Raw genomic sequence first — 18,235 nt, 5'->3', positions numbered from 1 at the left:
GTAACCAAATAATTGATTCTTTTTTTTTAAAGAAGTCCTGCTAATAAATCTAAGTGGATGATAGAATTAGACCTACATTTTGCAATCCCTTATGAAATAATGGATCTAAACAACAGTCATCAACCAGTGCCAAAATCACTAGGTGAGAGGTTGATGAAGAATGCATTAACCTGGGAACCTTACTAATCAATCGTGACAGAAGTAGAAAGAGATAACCAGACATTTTGTCCTCTAGATGTCGTACAATCACATGCAAAAAGCATCACCTACAAAGTATGCTTTAAAAAAGAATTGAACTTGAATCTAATCAAGCCTCTATATCTAAGGACAGTAAGCATCTGAACAAGAGGAAAATGTTCAATGACTCTACAAGGGCGAAGGTTGCAATCAGCCAAATCCAAATTATGTGACATTTTATGAGACAAACAACTAGTTCCTTCCACAAATTATATGAAGAAAGATGGGAAGAAGAGAAGGAAAATTGCCATAAATGAAGAGTCTTAAAGAAACATGTGGCCAAACGCAATATCTGAATCTTCCTTGGCTCTTGATTCAAATAAACCAGGTATATGAAGACATTTTTAAGACAGCTGGGGAAACTTTAAATCTAATTGGATAATGGGTTATGTTAAAGAACCATTGCAATTTTGCTAGGTATATTAGAATTATGATATTCTTTAGAAAGATCTTTTCTGTTAGTCATCCATACTGAAATATTACATTTAGAATTGCTGTAAAATACTCTAGCAGAGAGAGAAAAGGGGGTGGGGTAAAGATGGAAGAAATTTGGCAAAATGCAGGGAATTACTGAAATAGGTCAAGGGCACATGGAATTCACTATGTTCCTCTACTTTGTCTCTTGTTATAAATTTCCCCAATAAAGAGTAAAGAACTAAAAATAAATAAATCAATAAAATGAAAAGCCCTGTGAGGTAGGATTATTCACCTTACCTTACTGAACAGGAAGCCAAGACTCCTGTAGGTGGTAACTTACCCAAGGTCACTGGAAAACGAACAGAGCTGAAACTCAAGCCTTTGTCTTTGGGACACCAAGTTCAAGGGTGTTTCTATTACATTAAGGCTGGCTTCCCTGGTGAGGAAAACAACAACAGCAAAATATTAAAATTTAGCAATGACCTATGCTGGTAAAGCACACAAAGAATTTTCGTATTAGCTATTATCACTTTAAAACTAGCTTGCTATTGGAATAACTCTAAGTCCTGAATTTATTCTTTAATCTTCAATGAAATTGACAGAGTATGCCAAGAATTTTCCATTTTATTATAAATCCTCTTAGACAACCACTATGGCTTCTATTTATTTCGCCCAAAGTCGATTTGGCAGCTGCAACTCAGCAAGTCTGCTTTTGCAGAATGTGAGTGCAAGTACCTCTGGTACTTGGTCTTCTGAAGTCTCTTCTGGGATGAAGTGCTTGGTCCAAAACATCATTTAAATGCAACTTGAAGTAAAAGAAACACCCATAGAGACAATAAGCCATGTGTTTGAAAACCAGAGGGGGATGATCAAGCCTGAGTGTGGTCAGCAGTCATGTGAGCCCAGTCTGGCTTCCCACCTATTTGCACAGTCTGTAAAGTCACAATGGTGCTTATATTTCTTAATGGTCTAAAATGAACACACACACACACACACACACACACACTTAACAAAAATCAAAACAGCTACATCATTTTGTGCCACATGAAAATTATATGTTGTTCAAATTTAGTGTTCATACTTGAAAGTTTGCAATACCCACAGCCATTCATTTCCATATTGTCTGTGCTGTTTTTGCTTTACAACAGCAGAGAAAATATGTGGCAAGCAATGTCCCAAATATTTACTATATGGTCCTTCACGGGATAAGTTTGCTGACCCCTGGGTTAGGATGGAGCAGAAGTGGGAGCAAAATCTGTGGGAAAATAGAAGTGAGCAGAACAACCAATGTGGTCTGAGTTCCGTTTGGTTCTCCAGTTCAATCCTCCCTGATCTACGGTCCCATGTGATCGATTTGCATTCTTTTTTTCCTTTTTAATATGTTACCCACTGTGTATGTTAACAAATGATGAGAGGTGTTTCAGCATAGGAGTTAATCAGTCTTTGGGAGCAATCCCAAATGCATTCTCACGGTCTTTCATAATTTGAAAATCACACCAGGCCCCACGTTATATGTCCTAAACATACTCTCTTCTGTGCCTTTTATTCTCAATATCAAGGAATTCAGCTCCTTTATCACTGATATTTCTCAAAACACCGAACCTCTTCCACTCACTAGTTGGGCCATCTTAAACAAGTTATGTAGAATTTTAGCCTCAACTTACCTTTGTCTGTAAAATAGGGATAATAAAACACCTAGAGTTGTAAAACAGAGTGGTTTTTTTTTTTTTTTAACTTCATTGGTTGCAGCAGGCACTCAATGGGCAGTAATGGTTAATACCATTGCTCCTATTATTTTATGTTATCAATAACCACAGAAGATACGCAGCCGATAACAGAGGAGGTAGTTTATGCCCATCTGGTTGCAAAGTTTACATCCAGCTCTATTCAAACGAAATCCAATTCCATTCCTCTCTTTGATTCAGGAAATTTTTGTGATCACAGTCCTTGATTTGTATAAAGAAACCCAAGGGGAACTTAAGCCAGCAAAGTCCAAATTGCCATATGGCATTACCATCCTGGGGAAAATCCATCTTAGCATTTTATTTCTGCCAGAAGTAGATTAGGCAGATAAAATTTTCAAAATAAAACACAATCAGTTAATTAAAGTGAGAAAAGAATTTTATTTGCTTTATGCTACAGTGGATTGAAGACAGCTTATAAGTGGCATCACGCCAAGAGGTGTTATTTCCCAGATCAGGGCTTTTCAAACAGGGCTCCCAGGGGACGGGAGGTGCTAAGTAGACAGGGCTTTGCCATCCCAACTTGAACCAAAGCGCTTCTGCTTTGTTTTGTCACACACTGAATTTTTCCATGAGATTTTCCATGAAGAAAGAACATTCTCCAATGAAAAGGTTTAGAGGCAGACCGCCTGGTTTCACGGCCTGCCTCTGCCACTCAGTAGCTGTGTGACCTTGCACAACTTTCTCGACCACTTATGCCTTAGTTTCCTTATCAGCAAATTTCAGATAATATTAATAACTAATGATGAGAGAAACAATAAACAACATAGGGTCGTTTGCAAGGTAACATTTCCCCAGCATTTAAAACAGTGCATAGCACATAATAAATGATTTGTATGTTTGTCCAATGAGTAAATGAAATAATCCATTATCCACAATTATTGCTGATAAGCAGTCTGAGTAGTAGAGACGAACCAGGTAATATTTTAAACCATCTGCAGACCCAGGTAGGTTATAAAGGAAGATCTGCTTCTGGGATTTTAAGACAAGAAAATCCATGGTATCAGTTCTTTCTCAATAACACATCAATAATTCATCAACATCCCCAACTGATTATGCTAACATCTAATGAACAGTTTACAGTTTACAAAGTGATTCATACACATTAATTGTAATCTGTGCCATAAACCAACACATCACTGGGTGCCCAGGATAACGTAAGCAAACCTACTTCTCTGTTTAATGACGTGAGAATGGCTTATCCATTATACAATAAACACATGTGAAGCACTGCTATGGGGTTGAGTATTGCTCCTTCCCCATTCCTACGATGAAGTTCTAACTTCCCAGTATCTCAGAATGTGATCTCATTAGGAAATAGGATCATTACAGATGTAATTAGTTATGGCAAAGTCACCCTGGCATAGGCTGGTCTCCTAATCCAATACAATAGGTGTTTTTATAAAAATTCGGACACAGGTGCACACAGGAGAATGTAAAGCTGAAGGCAGAGCTCAAGGTGATGCTTCTACCCGCCAAGGAATGCCCAAAACTGCAAGCAAACCACCAGAGGCTGGAGGAGAAGCATGGAACAGGCCCTTCCTCACAGCCTCAGGAAAACCCAACCATGCCAACACCTTGACCTTGGACTTTGGCTTCCAGCACCGTGAGACAAGCAATTGCTATGTTTAAGCTACTTAGTCCGCGGTGCTTTGTTACAGCAGTCCTAAGAAATGAGTACAGGCAACTGCTTGTATTCAGAGCTTCTAACAAAGGTATTTTCATCATTTATTTAACCTTTGATTGAGTCATTCATAGATGAAACGTTTATTGAATAGAGCTGTGTGGGGTGCTGTGACCCCAGAGGTGCACCAGACACCCCGCCTTCATGAGACTTTCAGCGCAGACGGAAGACAGATGTTATAAAACAATGGAACACTTGGGAACTTGAGAGGTGGGGACAAGCGTGAGGAAGAAAAGCAGGGAAGGGCAACAGAACAAAAGGAGGTGCTGTTGTGGTTGAGTGGTGAGGGAAGGCCAATCTGAAGCAGTGGCATTTGAACCAAAGACTTGAATGAAAGGAGGAGATGCTGTGTGGCTGCCTGGGAGATGAGGGTTCCAGGCAAAGGGGCAGTAAGAGAAGAGGCTGGAATTTGCTTGGAGTGGTAGTCGATGAAACACTAAAGTACACAGTGTAGCCTACCACTTTCCTTTTCTTTTACTTTTTTAAATTTTTTTCCTTTTCTTTTGATGTAGCAGGGACTTTTTTTTTTTTTTTTTAATAGACTGAAACTTGTTAAGACTTCCAGTTTGCCCAAGGAGGTGTCTTCTCAGCTACCAAGAACAGGTCTAGCCCTGGTTGGTATGGCTCCCTCAGGGTTGAAGCAAAGTGTGGGACACTGCCAGGTGCCAAGACGTCAGGGGATAGAAGGGACACTAAAATTCAGTTGACTGCCCAGTGGTATTCTCAACTCACTTCTCTGGGTGCTACCCGAAGGCACCATGGTGGACGCATGGCATGCTTTGGCTCTCCGGCACTTGATTCTCCTTCTCAGATATGCCGAATCACCACCTGTAGGAGTCTTTGCGGGAAAAGACTTCTTCTTCCTCACTCCCTTGGGCTGGAGCACAGGCCAACACGTAGATTCAGCCAACCCTCAGCCAACCAGCTGCTCAACTCAACACCTAGACTCAGCCAACCAGGTACTCAACTCAACACTTAGACTCAGCCAACCCTCAGCCAACCAGGTGCTCAACTCAACACCTAGACTCAGCCAACCCTCAGCCAACCAGATACTCAACTCAACACCTAGACTCAGCCAACCCTCAGCCAACCAGCTGCTCAACTCAACACCTAGACTCAGCCAACCCTCAGCCAACCAGGTGCTCAACTCAACACCTATACTCAGCCAACCCTCAGCCAACCGGGTGCTCAACTCAACACCTAGACTCAGCCAACCCTCAGCCAACCAGGTGCTCCCATCTGGAAATGCCAGTAAAGGGATTGGCCCTGGGGCTTGTTGAATCTGGAGGCAGTGAAAACCTCATTATTATTCTGAGAAGGGAAGGAGTCCCTCACAGAGTGCTGCCTTGTGTCCAGGGAGCTAGAACACCAGTGGTGACATCTAGTGACCAGTGGCAATGCCAGGACCCTCTCCTCCTCCTGTGATAGCCTGTTCTTGGCTGAGGGACCAGCACACTGGATTCTCCCATTTCTAAACCGGGAAGTTCCTTTTCAACTTGTTATCCAGAGCCAATGAACTTAACTGACAGGTTTGCAACCAAGAGCTCTGATGGGTTTCAGCACAGTTTCTGAGTTCTGAGCTGACAATATTGAATATTGTTTCGTCATCATTCTTGGTCACTCTTCTAGAGAGCTTCGATGTTAGAAGCTGCAAAAGTAAGTTGCAAGAAAAGTGAATTAAGGTAATTAGGTTACATGAGGGGAAAAAGTGCTAACATATCTCCAAACTCTTGAAGAGACTGACCGTGTCTTGAATATTAAACAACACACCTGTTCTGCAGCTACATTACACAGCACAATGGTGACATCCAGTGTCAGCTGGCTAAATCTCAGGTGACTGTGTATTTTACCGGAAAACGATGCACACTGTATCAGAAGACATGCATGGTTAACCTTAGCTCCAGTAGTAATAACTTTGGTTCAAGTAATAAACTAAGATTTTTAAAGTAGAATTAATTTTATTCATTTGTGATACTCATTTATATACAAACACATATTTACATCATAGCCAATGCTACAGAAACTCTTAGATATGAAATAAAAGCTATCTCAGTTTTTAAAAAGATTGAAATATCGGCACACATGGAAAATACAAATAAATGGGATTGATAAACACTGTGCCATTTACTGAAGAATCATTTCCCATAAATTGTCAAAAGTAGGGACGCCTGGGTGACTCAGTGGTTGAGCGTCTGCCTTCGGCTCAGGGTGTGATCCTGGGATCCGGGATCGAGTCCCCCTCAGCCTCCCTACAGGGAGCCTGCTTCTCCCTCTGCCTATGTCTCTGCCTCTTTCCCTCTCTCTGTGTCTCTCATGAATAAATAAAATCTTTAAAAAAAAATTTGTCAAAACTAATCATGACAACGTATTGCACAACAATACCTACCATCTATATATCTACAGCTTTATCTAAGTCCATCCATGTACACAGGTATAATGCAATCAAGTCACAGAAAAGTGACTCAAGGTTTTCAAGGTCATCAATTGACCTCCACCTGATATACCAGGTGGCCCAGATACACTGGCCTTAAATCCTGGTGTCTTTGTAAGGAAATAATCTATCTTCATAGTTCATTGGCATAATTTGAAATTTTGAAAGCAGCTGAAGATTTCACCCAGTGCCCCGTATGGCTACTAAACTGTGAAAAGGAGCAAATCACGTGAGTCCCATCCACTTTGGGGAAACACTGGGGAGAAGGGACCAGAGTCTGCTGAGCACCTACTACATGCAGGTTAGGGTGCTCACACACCCTAATAATAATCCTCACACACACCCTGAAAGGTTTGTGTTACTATTCCTACTTTACAGATGAGGAAAGGAGGCTGAGCAAGATGAAGCAAAACAGCTGGTTAGTGATGGTCGTGGAGGTCAAGCCATGAGTCCGCTGGGTCTTTCCAGCTCACCACCTTGCCTTCTGCTGCATTCTGAACAGATTTCTAAGCCTAATTTTTTGGGCCCGAGCTAGTTTAGTAGTCAGACCACTGAGTAACCGTCAAGTAACTCCTGTTGTGAGCTCCCTGTGCATCCTCTAGGACCGTGAGCAGATGTTTTTGTCCCAGTAGATTTATTCCCTGGAGAGAGGCAGTGTGGCCTCATGGCTTAAAAATGGTGGCTTCAGACTTGGTGGGTGCTGTGCACAAGGCTGTGCTACTTCCTGCTAGCTGGGTGGCCTCTGAACAGTTTTCAAACGTCCTAGGCTTCAGCTTCCCCAAATGAAAATTTCAGATGCAACTGTTGAATTTACCACAGAGTTATACGAGGATTAAACAGTACAGTGCACAAAAAGTGCTTCACGAAGTGTCTGACCCGTCATGCACATTTAAAGAATATTAAATCATCATATTGACACCCACAGCCCATAGCGGGCATCTGCTATAGGACATCACTTGGAAGTGTCAAAGCCTCAGCTCAGCTGTCCCCTCACTGTCCACCCTTCTAGTCAGACCATCCATCCTGTATTGACCTCAGTTAACAGTCAACTCAAAAACCACTTAGGACTTGGCAGTGAAGAGCATATGAAAAAAAGCATACGTCAATGACATTTATCTTAGTCATTTGTAACATTTAAAAGGAAAGTATCCTTTCAGAAAATATCTCTTGTGACTTTACAAAATATTTTAAGAGTAAAAGGTTCAGGAATAGACAAAATATTTTTAGCTTCCTAAACTCATCCTGGAATATTTTAGCTCCAACATAATTTACTTCATTTAAAAAATTATCCAGGGACCACCTGGTGTCTCAGTGGTTGAGCATCTGCCTTCGGCTCAGGTCATGATCCCGGCGTTGTGGGATCGAGTCTTGCATTGAGATTGCTTCTCCCTCTGCCTAAGTCTCTCTGTCTCTGTCTCTGTTTGTGTGTGTGTGTCTCTCACGAGTAAATAAATAAAATATTTTTTAAAATAAAAAATAAAAAAATTTCCAGTAAGGAGGTAAGTATGAATGAGGATACAGAGTGGCTGGAGCTCCTGTCTGTTGCTCATGGGAATGCAAAATGGGCAGGCACGCTGGACAACTCTTAGGCAGTTTCCTATAAAGTTAAGCACTCACTGTACAACCAGCAATCCCACTTCTAGGTATTTACCCAAGTGAAATGAAGGTCTACGATCCATACATCACAGATGTTACTAATTGCCAAACACTGGGGAAAATTCAAATATACATCCATAGGTGAATCCTAATCATCAATAAGAAGAATGAAGTACTGATGCACACAATGTGGATGAATCTCCAAAGCATTTTCCTTACAGAAAACAGCCAGATCCAAAAGCCTACATACTCTAGTTCTATTTATATGAGATTTAGAAAATTCAAAATTACGGTCACAGAAAACAGATCAGTGGTTAACTAGGGATTGGGAGTGGGGGGGGGGGATTGACTACAAAGGGGACACAGGGGAATACTGGTGGGGAACAGAATAACATAACTGTTCTATATCTTTTTATTTTTTTTTAAATTTTTATTTATTTATGATAGTCACAGAGAGAGAAAGAGAGAGGCAGAGACATAGGCAGAGGGAGAAGCAGGCTCCATGCACCGGAAGCCCGATGTGGGATTCGATCCCGGGTCTCCAGGATCGCGCCCTGGGCCAAAGGCAGGCGCCAAACCGCTGCGCCACCCAAGGATCCCTATCTTTTTAAAAAGATTTTATGTATTTGAGAAGGAGAGTGAGCCCATGAGCAGAGTAGGGGGGAGGAGGCAGAGGGAGAGGGAGAAGCAGACTCCCCACTGAGCAGGGAGCCTGAGGTGGGGCTCGATCCCAGGACCTCAAGATCATGGCCTGAGCTGAAAGCAGACACTTAACCGGCTGGGCCACCCGGGCACCCCATAACTGTTCTGTATCTTGAAGGTGATGATGGTTCTGTGACTGAAACCATTTGTCAAAACTTACAGAACTCTACTAAAAAAGGTGAGCTCATAAACTTTTATTTGAAAAAAATAATAATGCAACAACAGCTTAGAGAAAGCAAAGTACAACTGAGACCTTAAAAGCCAAGGACCTTCACTGATTTTATCAGAGCTAACTGGAAGTCACAATTAGCCGGATTTGTTTCCCTTTGTTCAAATTAGTGACCCCAAAACAATATAAATGGCAAACAAAACAAAACAGTGATGGAATCAGGATTGTTAAAAGGCAAAGTAGAACCACTGTTGCCACAAGAGTAGCCAGTGAAGCCTGACATTCCATATGGTGACAGAGGAGGCCCAGGGAAATCTTAAACATCCTAAGAAGTTACCCATACTTATTATTCACTAATGTGGAAAAGTAGGAGGAAGTCAATAGAAGTCTATAAGAAGTAAGTAAGAATATTTGCCACGACAAGATTTAAGTCTAACTCATGAGCCTTGAACCCTCATCTCATCTACCCAACCGCTCCTTAATTGTTTTCTAGATGCATAACTTGTTTCTACTCTTCACAGTGGCCCATTTGCACGTAGACTATTGGGTCAGTGACTTCAAAGTCTGTCCAGGAAGGCCACCACCGGCAGCCAGGCCCTCCCACCCCAGGAAGACATCAGATTGACACACAGGCAGGGCAGTGTGTTCCCCAAATCTGGGGGCTCACAGAAAGATACCAGAGTGAGAGGCAGCTTCTGGTTCTGGGTAAAATCTAGTTCCTTAAAGCAGATGACGTCATCAGGAGCCATGAGTGAGTGAGCTCATCAAAATAACTCACAGACACTCACAGCTCAACGCTGATCAAGCCTCCCTCTTGCAGGTGAACAGACACAACTGAGGCAGCTCGTCCCCGCCAATTTCAGAGCATATGAAAGTGGGAAGGATGAGGAGAGAGTCCTGTAAATGATATATGACTCTTAGGACACATTTAGAACGACGTGGTCAGTGGAAGTCTAGAAAAACGCATCCATTCCAGAGATTTTTTTTAAGCCTTTACCAAGTTAAAAAAAAAAAAAAAAGGCATTACCAGTAGAGTCTGATTAATTCATCCCATCACGGATCATCAAAAGCAGTGTTCCCACCCAGGGATTTCAGCAGGTTGTTCTGATAGTTCAAGCAGAAAAAACAGTTCCAAATGAACACATGCAGCCATGGAAAACTGTTATTTAATCTAGACTATTTTGTTTTCAAATTTTATAATTTTAAAAATAAAGTCCGTTGCATTCTAAGTTGCCCATAAAATAGACCTTTAAGTTCTATTAATGATCTTTTTTTCCCCCAATAGGAAAGTGTAATTTCAGTAGTAACTATTGTCTTCTCTTTAGTTTCACAGAACCTTTTTCTAGAAGGGTTTCTACTCAACCGGAAAAATCCTTCTAAGAGGATCTTTCAGCAGAAGTTGTCAAGCATAACCTTCTAAGAATACATTTGCTGTAGTAGTTGGCACAAAGCAAGGTGAATGGAGGTGTGCAAGGGAACGGCTCTACCAGAACTGCTGGTCAACGTTCCTGATTCCTAGGAAAGGTAATTCAAAAAGGTCAATGCTTTTCAGTGTTAGTTCTGATTTGGTCTGTTCTCTGGACAACACACAGAAAACCACTACCACTGGCTGGTGAGCTATAATTTTGATCTAGGTCTTTAAAAAGGTCCCAGAGAAAAAAGAAGTGGGATTTTGTTCTGTTTTAGATTTTCTCTGCTCTAAGAGCTCAAACTAGAGCCTGATTTAATAAATTAGCAGTTGTATCTGTTTTCATTCTTTAGCACAATCATAGAAACCACAGAATAACAAAACTAAAAGCTTATAAATCCACTTGCACTCCCTTCAACTTTTTAAGGCTTGAGGCTATAGATGACTCATGCTTTATGTTAAGTGTGCCACTAAAATGTTATTAGGAAGCACTCATTTTATTTTAAAGGTTTTATTTATTTATTTAATCATGAGAGACACACACACAGAGAGAGAGAGAGAGGCAGAGACACAGGCAGAGGCAGAAGCAGGCTCCGCACAGGGAGCCCAATGTGGGACTCAATCCCAGGACTCCGGGGTCACGCCCTGGGCCAAAGGCAGATGCTCAACCGCTGAGCCACCCAGGCACCCCAGGATGCACTCGTATTTTTGAGAGTACTTCAGTTATCGCTGTTAGGTCAATCATCAAAATTCACCCACTCTAAATGCGTCCTTTGTGAAGAAAATGTAGCAAAGGAGGTGAAGTCTTTTCACACATGTTAATGTCAAGAGTGAAACATCTTCCAAGTCCAACCTAGAATCCCAAATGATTGATGCTTTCTGCTACTTGCACAGGGTCTACTATTTACTATTCTCATGGGAATATCAAAGGAAGATCAGAGAAAATAGCAGTAATCCATACAGAAATATATTTTTCATGATACAAATAAGAGGTTGGCTCCTATCAATTATTTTCAAATTATGCTACCATGGAAGTTGGACCAAAATATCTGTCTTACCACTTAAATGTAAATGCAGAAAACTCTACTAGCTGGTGAACAAAACGTAGACCAGCCTTACAATGGCATGAAATAGTAGCAATAATAAGGAACCAACTACTGATACATGCTACACCCTGAATGAACCTCAGAAACACTGTTCTAGGTGAAGGAAGCCAGATGCTAAAGACCATCTATTGTATGACCCCATTTGTGTGAAATGTCCAGAAAGCGAATCTAAACAGAGAGACAGTAGATTAATGGTTGCCTGGGGGTGGGGTTGAGGAAAGTTGTAACAAATAGGAAGGTGGAATCATTTTTTTTTTAAAGATTTGTTTATTTATTTATTTATGATAGACAGAGAGAGAGAGAGAGAGAAAGAGGCAGAGACACAGAAGGAGGGAGAAGCAGGCTCCATGAGGGAGCCCGACGTGGGATTCAATCCCGGGACTCCAGGATCGCACCCTGGGCCAAAGGCAGGCGCTTAACTGCTGAGCCACCCAGGGATCCCCAGGAAGGTGGAATCTTTTGTGGATGCTGAGAATGCTCTAAAATTGGATTGTCATGATGATTGCACAATCCCATAGATTTATCATTGAATATACACGTGGATATATTTTAGGGTGTGTAAACTACACCTCCAATAAAGGTGTTTTTTTAAAAGAACAGCCACAATGACAACAACAAAAAAAGCAAGAATGCCTTGGATAAAGTAAGTCTTTTCCTCTGGGGTAGAGTATAATTGTAGTTATATTTTTCTAATTCACAGAAAAAAATAATGTGATAGATAGAATTTTCTCAATTTGAAAATTTTCATTCATTGATTTATATGCTAAATTATTGGCTTCCACTACTACAAGTTTAGTTTGTATTTAATTTGCATGAAATTGATATTTAGTTCTTTCAGGCTTAACATCTCAATTTTTCATATTAAACTCAGAACATGTGATTCCTAAATTGTTTCCCAATCTAAACAAAAGAGAAAAACACCGACCTGAATAATATATAAGGTCCCTTATAATTTTTAGAGTTGACTATTTAAATTTGAAGATAATCTAGTTCCAGTCACTGTCAAAATTGATAGATGATCAATGATATGGTTCTTATCTAGGATCCCAAGGTGTTCTGGAGAACTCCAGCATTGTGCAAATTCCATGAGGACAGGAATGTGACTATGTGACTTAGCTACACAAAGCTGTATCCACCCCTTCTTACCTGATTTGAACTCAGAACAAAGTGCCCTGCCCAACAGGTGCTCAACCAATGCATGAACAGGCTCACAAATCCACACATACCACAGACAGATTCTAAAACTGAACGCGCACACATTCACGCTTTTGTTTTCCAAACCCATGTAGATGGCTGTTTTCATGCTTAGTAAAATGCAAATTCGCTTAAACACCTTGTTAAGTTGATAGTAACATTTGGCCAATATGAATTTATTTTCTATTGATAAATGGCCTATAATTTTGATATAAATATCTCAGTTCAAGAGATTCGAAACCATGACTTTTTAATTCCCTTCCAAACTTTCAGTTCTTTCTGTTTTCAGTCACGATCCCAAACAAATAAATATACACCTAATTTTTCAGCCTCAGCCAGAATTTGGATTACAACCCCACTGTCCAGCACACTGTAAATCAATCAGCTAACAAATAACATGCCTGTTATCCATTCACAAAGTAATAAAGGTGAATGATATAACTGAAATAGCATATTTATTTCAAAATTTTAGTTAGGGCAGCTTTAGTTACCAAATTTATTCACCAAGTCACAAAGATAGGAACCTTAAGAAATTTGCAGGAAGTGTAGGCTGTTTTCATTCTTTCTGGAAATAGCAGAGGAGCCACAAGGGTATACCCTGCCTTAGGCACAAATTCCTCTGTGTCAGGGGCCTTCACTCTAAAACAATCAGTGTTGGGGGGGAGTGTGGGGGGAAGCAGGCCGGTAACAGGAAACAACAGCGCCGATTGTGTCTGCCAGGGTACCTGAGACTCTGGCTCAGATCACATTTCTGAAAAAACCAGACTTCTCCAGAACTGAATATTTAATAACATTAGGTAAAATCAAAAGGGCAGATTCTCTTTTTCTTATTGCACATGCAGAATAATTTCCCTTGTGGCTTCATGTAGTCTTTACTAGAAGATAGTAAAGAAAGTTTGGATAAAGTAAACAAAAGTAAAACAAAGTTTTCCTAAAGTAAAACAACTATAATATAATGGAGCTCAGTTATGTTTGGGTCTAACTGCTTCTTCTGATCTTTATTTTATATATATATGATATATATATTTATACATCAAAATTTTAATACAATATATAATATAAACATGTTTTATATATTATATATGTATATATTGTATATTTTATATATTTCATACATTTACATATTATATACTTTGTATACATTATATACTTATATATCATATATTTTCACATGTTTATATATTTTTATACTTTACATATATATATTCCCCCGTCTATTGAAGGGTTTAAAAATCACAGCCACGTCTTCAGTCCCTAACAGCTGTCCTGTGTAAGACACTAAGGCTCTCTTGCGCGCCTGCCATGAGCTCTGTAACTTGCAGCTTTCCAATCCCCAGGACGGTGGACAGCGGTCGCCCAGAGGGCCGTTCTGCTGCTTCGTGCACCTGCGGCCCGGGGCACCTGCAGTCCGAGGGCACCTGCACCTGCGGCCCGGGGGCACCTGCAGCCCGAGGGCACCTGCACCTGCGGCCCGGGGGCACCTGCGGCCCGAGGGCACCTGCACCTGCGGCCCGGGGGCACCTGCGGCCCGGGGGCACCTGCAGCCCAAGGGCACTGGCACCTGCGGCCCGAGGGCACCTGCAGCCCGAGGGCCGGCAGGAAAGAATAAGGGGAAGACGACCACTCGTGTTCACCCCTCTGTGCTCTTAGAAGCTCTGGGCCCAGGGACCTGTCACGGCGCCACAGGAGGACGACGCAGGTGTCCCGACCCCTCGACCTCGGGGACCTCGGGGGACACCCCCCCGGGAACCTACCCGGGGACTCCCGACGGCAAAGGCACCGCCAAACAGCAGCCTAACTAAGAAGCCAGACGCGCCCCGGGCGGGGGGAGGTGGTCGTTTCCCGGAGGGTGGGCTCCTCCCCCAGGGCGGGGGCGCGGACCCGGGCAGCCCCCCCCCCCCCCCCCGCTCCCCGCCGACCGCCCGCGGCTGCGCCTGCCCGAGGGGGGGGGGGTGCTCCGCGGGGCCAGGTCGCGGGGGCCGGGCTCGCCTACCTCGCAGCGCGGGGCTCCGGGCCTCGCCGTCCGTCCCACCTCCCGCGCCGGCAGGTCGGGCTCCGCCTCGGTAGGCTGCGCCCGGGGCAGAGGTCGGCGCCGGGAGGCGGGGGGGGGGGGGGGAACCCGCGCTCCGGGGCAGCCCCGCCCTGCGCCCCGCCCCGCGCCCGCCCGCTCGGGACCCCCTCCCGCTCCCCCCAGCCCCGGGCCCCCTCCTCCCCCCGTGCACCGCCTGCAGCGCCCCGCTCCTGGGCATCCCCCACCCGCCCCGGGGCCCCAACCCTGCGCTCCGGTCCGCGCGGGGCCGCAAGGGGGCCGCGGCTGCTTCCGAGGAGGGCTCTGCCGGCGCCGCTCGTCGCCTCGGGGCTTCCTCGTTCCGCGGAAAACTTCAGTTGGGGGCGATGGCAGACTGACGCCGAAGCGCAGGGGCGTCCAGGGCCCCCCGCACCCCCCCGCGCCCCGGGCGCCTCCGTGGCCTTCCCCCCGTGACCTCCTCCCCCCCCGCCGCGGCCCCCCGTGACCTCCCGCGCCCCCGCAGCCCCGCGCCCCCCGTGACCTCCCGCGCATCCCCCGCGCCCCTCGCGCCCCCGCGCCCCCCGGCCCCTGTGACCTCAGGCGGGGGAGGGCATCTACCTCTATCATTGGAGCCTGTGGGTCCGGGGACCTGTGGCCCGTCGCGGTCCCCGCCCCCTGCCCCCCCCGGACCCCCCCCCCCCCCCCCGCGGCGTGGACGCCGACACCCGCCCCGAGCGCCCGGCGGTGACGCGAGCCGCCGACCGTGAGGTTCGGGCGGTCCCAGCCCGGACTCCTGGGCCCTTCGGCTGGGCTCCCGGGTCCCTTTGAAAATTTATAGACAGGGGTCCCTGGGTGGAGCAGCGGTTTGGCGCCTGCCTTTGGCCTGGGGCGCGATCCTGGAGACCCGGGATCGAATCCCATGTCGGGCTCCCGGTGCATGGAGCCTGCTTCTCCCTCTGCCTGTGTCTCTGCCTCTCTCTCTCTCTGTGACTATCATAAATAAATAAAAAAGTAAAAATAAAAAAAATTAAAAAAAAAGAAAATTCATAGACATTTAGGGGCTGCGGAGCAAACCCTCATTGTGGACTCCGCCTGTCTCCGTTTACCAGACCCAGAAAACTGCAGCCCAATCCCCTAGCATCCGAGGGGATTCTGAATCTTCCTGGGAAAGCCATGAGGAGGGGTTTCCAGCCCCCCCTCCCCCCCCAAAGAAAGACCAAAGAAACGTTGTTGGGTCTGTTGTTTGTTCTCCTAGCACATGAAGCGGTAGATGGAGACGCAGCTGGAGAAGTGAAAGTTGATGTTTCTTTAAGTAGATTTTGCTTAACTAATCCTGGAGGTTCTATTAATAGATACGGATATATTCATAGACCCCTCCGGCTCCCAGTAGCCAGGGCTGTTTATAATTACTTTAAACACTGAAGAAATCCAGCTGCTGAGGACTGTTTGTTATGGGGCCGGGGGTTGATGGGTTTGCGTTTGCCAGCTGGCCCCTGAGCTGCTCCCTCAGACCCTCCACTTCCTCCTCCTGAGCTGGAATCTGGGAGCCGCCCTGGGTTCTGTGGGTGCCCCCCTTTCTGACCTTAACCTTCCTTGGAGAGGGAAATCTGCCCCATTAGTCCCAGTTTTGCCAGGTACGCATGGGATCCAGAGCCCAGCGAGTAATCCAGCACCACAGAGTGAAAAGCTTTTCTACTTTTTAAGCATTTTGGACAAAGTTACTAAAAATAGTAATACTTAGGTGTTTTTCCCATTTTGCATTTAAGTCCCACCACACTCCAGAGAAACTGACCAGATCAGAGGGGCAGGTGCAAATTCTGTGCACTTTCCTGGAGGAAGAGAGAGGATTTAATAAAACTAATGGTCCTAACCACTACCAAGTGTTGACTGTGTTTCATAGTTCTGCAAATGCACCATTACCTAAATAATTTTAATGACTTTTCTGGGGAGGAGAACAGGGAATCACTCAGGATTAAAGAAAATATGGAACTATAAAGTATTTGTAATTTACATAGTGCTGCTCAGGAAAATCCATAAAGCATCCTTAAATTTAAAACTCCAGTGATACGTCTTAAAGGGTGGAAATTGAAAGGGAGCTAGATCAATGTTCATGAATTTCTCTTATAGTTGTAGCATTTGATTGCCATTTTTATGTCAGAATATATGTAAATCATTTTAAGATTTTATTTATTTATTCATGAGAGAGAGACAGAGACACAGGCAGAGGGAGAAGCAGGCCCCATGCGGGGAGCCCCAGGCAGGACTCCATCCTGGAACCCCAGGGTCACACCCTGAGCCGAAGGCAGACACTCGACCGTTGAGCCACCCGGGAGCCCCTACATAAATCATTTTAAATGACGGTATTTTCTGAAACTGCCTTACTTCACATTTTACCTATATTACCCACATTTAAAAAAAAAAAAGTATTGGTATTTTAATATTGTGAATTTTTTTGGAATGTCATGGGTTGTAGGGAGGAAAGCACCGCAAACGGCCCTCGGCAGCCTCATTGAATAGACACTATGACCCTGTGTAGGGCGTTCAGTATAAAGGAAAGATTTCGGGGCAAAGACAAAGTAGCAGGGGCGGCCTCAGGCCTTGGGGCGCGCTAACCGCGGATCTGACCGTAAGTCCAGGGCCCCGAGCTGCTCACTCACAGCGCTCATGCGGGCCTCACATTTGACATCACTGCTGTTGGGTTCCGTTTGGGAGTTACCTGCTAAGAGGAAATTGGGTGTGATGTATATTTTCAAAGGCAAATCCTGAGATTTCATTTCAGCTCCCCCCTCCACCAGTGCACACACACACACCCCATCACCATCACCATCACCATCACCACCTAGGCCACGACCATGCATTAAAACACTGACCTCGGGTTGAAAGCCTAAGCCCCACCCCAGGGCAGAGAATTCCCCTTCTTCCAACCCTCCTGCTTCCTCTCTTGCCACAACACCACTTCGTTTGCAAATAAGGGGACATGGCTTGTGTACTGTCTCAAACAAGCCCTCTCTTGTTTCTCACTTTATAGTCCTTTTTTATGCTCTACTTCCCCACACGAGCACATCCTCACCCCACAGACTAGAATGTCCTTTCTCCTCCTCCTCCTCACCTGGAAATTCCTGCTTATTTATTCAGTCGGTACAGGAAACCCTTCCCTTGAGATCCCCCGCTGACTGAGCAGCCCACTTAGGTCTTCCCACGAAATGCTGGATATATTGCATTTGTTGCTGTATTCGTTTCCGGTGGCTGCTGTAACAAATTACCTTGAATTTGGTTGCTTAAAAAAATACACATCTGTTTTCCTACGGTTCTGTGGGTTAGGAATCTGCTCTCTTGCCTTTTCTGTCCTTTCTAGAGGCTGCCTGCATTTCTTGGTTCTTGGCCCCTTTCTCCATGTTTAAAACCAGCCACGTATCTTTCTCTGACTCTGATTCTCTCGGTCTCACTTGCAAAAGTTCTTGGGATTGCATTGCATTCAACTGGATAATCCAGGATAATCTCCCCCATTTTAAGATCCTTAACCACATCTACAAAGTCTGTT

General features: G+C 44.5%; 1 protein-coding gene across 9 annotated transcripts in view; it reads right to left on the bottom strand.

Annotated features, from left to right (window-relative positions):
* The window catches only part of CCDC68 (coiled-coil domain containing 68), a 64,689-nt gene extending 49,310 nt beyond the window's left edge, over window positions 1-15,379 (bottom strand). For 3 of the 9 annotated variants that reach the window (XR_007412013.1, XR_007412014.1, XM_049112520.1), the window contains exons 1-2: window positions 14,680-14,783; window positions 995-1,090 (exon numbers count right to left, since the gene is read on the bottom strand). The gene's annotated coding sequence lies outside the window, so the exon portion shown is untranslated. Of the gene's footprint in view, window positions 1-951; window positions 1,091-14,679; window positions 14,789-15,312 lie in introns of those variants that run through there. The other 6 variants (XM_049112524.1, XM_049112502.1, XM_025422211.3 and 3 more) reach the window with 5 other exon arrangements.
* Window positions 15,380-18,235: the final 2,856 nt, after the last annotated feature.

This window comes from Canis lupus, chromosome 1 (genome assembly GCF_003254725.2).
Source record: "Canis lupus dingo isolate Sandy chromosome 1, ASM325472v2, whole genome shotgun sequence".
In the NCBI taxonomy this organism is placed as follows: domain Eukaryota; kingdom Metazoa; phylum Chordata; class Mammalia; order Carnivora; family Canidae; genus Canis; species Canis lupus.
This window is presented reverse-complemented; position numbering and strand designations above follow the sequence as displayed.